This window comes from Lactuca virosa, chromosome 9 (genome assembly GCF_052849685.1).
Source record: "Lactuca virosa cultivar CGN04683 chromosome 9, Lactuca_virosa_CGN04683_v6, whole genome shotgun sequence".
NCBI classification, from domain to species: domain Eukaryota; kingdom Viridiplantae; phylum Streptophyta; class Magnoliopsida; order Asterales; family Asteraceae; genus Lactuca; species Lactuca virosa.
The window spans coordinates 223,091,735-223,094,003 of NC_136434.1; positions in this window are offsets into that span (position 1 = coordinate 223,091,735).

Here is a 2,269-nt window from a genome sequence, read left to right on the forward strand (position 1 = left end):
AAGACCAAAAATAAGTGTCACATCGCATCACTAAATAAATAATCATCTTCAGAAATCTTCAAAAATCCAAACTCAAACAATAATAACCAAATCCGAATGATATTCTCTCCCTATTTTTGATAACCAATGACCGGATATCAAAAATCAACAAATCATCGGATGGAGAGTGTCGGATACCAAGAGCTAAGAGAAGCTCTCCCTAGATGTATGAAGGGTCTCGATAAGAAACGAGAAAGAGTAAAAGAGATACTCTTGCGGTCATGAGGAGGCGGGTGACATAGTTGCTGAAGCTGTGCTGAGAATAATCTGTTGTGCCAAAAATATATCCAAATATCCAAACTGCGGTGCCGGTATCTGTCACACCCCGATCCTTGTCGGAATCGATCAAGGCGTGATATATTGTTCAAAGTCTCATGACAACTATGTTATAATATGATTAGATTCAATTAAGTACTAAGTATGCAAACAAGATCCACAACATACAAATACAAATCCAAATACGAACAACATTTATTACATCAAATTTAAATAGTCTTGTGGATTTCTAAGGCACAACCTATTTTTCATCAACTTCATTCTTCAAATCTGCATCATGGGTAAAAACAGGTCAACTACGAGAGTTGGTGAGTAATCTAATTTTAGTAGAGAAAATTGTGAAGTTGAAACATTTATAATTTGAAATTTGTTTTCTTTTGAAGTCGGCAAACAATTGTATTTGAGATAACGGTTTATAAATCAAAAATTGATTAACAAATGATAACAACAACAATAAGTCCTCACCCTATATATACATATGTATATATATATATATATATATATATATATATATATATATATATGTATATATATATATATAGGATGGAGCATCTAATCATCAAACACACTCAACCACGTGCGATCAATCACCTTAGCGTCCCAAGGCGGGGTGGTCAACCCAATAGCGCTATTATTGTCCATAACGTACCTCAAGAATACGGGCATAGTCATGGAGATTAGACTAAAAATGGTAATGCACTACAAGTACATGTAGCGTAAACAAACAATAGTTATACAATTAATGACTCACGTATAAATGTCCCAACAATGTCTCAATTGTGATAAAACAATAAAATGAAGTTGGAACATATTAGAACCACATGATACGCCCCAAAAGTATTGAAAATTATAAAATATGGGGTAGATTACTCACATTAGTCCCAAAACGAAATGCGTGTGTCGTACGATAGACGGTTCGGGTCAAAATGGCGTAGAACCTAATATAATTAATAGTTTTGGTTTAGGAACTGCTAAACGAGAATGGAGTATTAATACAAATAATTAGACACATATTCTTATATTAGATGAATTAACAATAACTCATTTTGATTAGAATATTAAGGTATTCATTTGTTAAATGAATTTTAAATTAAATTAATTACTTTGCATAATTTATATTTTCAATTTAGGCCAGATTTTAATAATTTCTTATTAAAATAATAACTTGCCCAATTATAATTATTTACAGATTTTAACAATTATTTATATGAAATAATCATTAAAATGCATTTTTTACATGCTTAAATACTTAGGAAAATGGTTTTAAATAGTAAATTTAATAAACCCTACTCAAGATTACTTGACGCTAATAGGATCAAAACCCATACACTACGATATAAATTGACGTTAATAGCAACATAGTATAGTACAACGTTATAACTATAATCCAATTAAATTATGATACCATATTAAAATCAAATCAAAGTATAATGCTCTAATTAAATTAAAAGAATCAAACTTGAATGCTATAATTAAACTTCAAATCAAAGTAGATTGTTATAATCAAATAATAACCTATCTTTTATAAAACTCTATTTTTATAAACTTTACATTAAATTTTATAAAACTCTTATATTAATTATGTAAAAGATGCTTGTGTTAGTGGGAAATTATGAAGACTACCAAAAGCAAAAGGATTATTCCTATGGTCTCCCACTCACACCTCTCATCCACTTTCCTTTCCTTTTTCTCCCAACACATTATTTTCTTCACCACTTAAACCTTCTCTATTCTTTCTCTCACTCTCAATCTCGAAATTCATCCAAGAAATACTCATATTCCAGCCAAGAACAATCTATTATACTCCAATCTTCATCCCTCTTGAAGCATTCAACAAGGTATGTTGTTAAAAGTTTCAAATTCATACAAGAAACAAATGAAATCCACCAAACTATCTAAAACTCATTTTATGCATAAACCTGATTTTTCTCAGAATCCCATCAATAAAATAAGA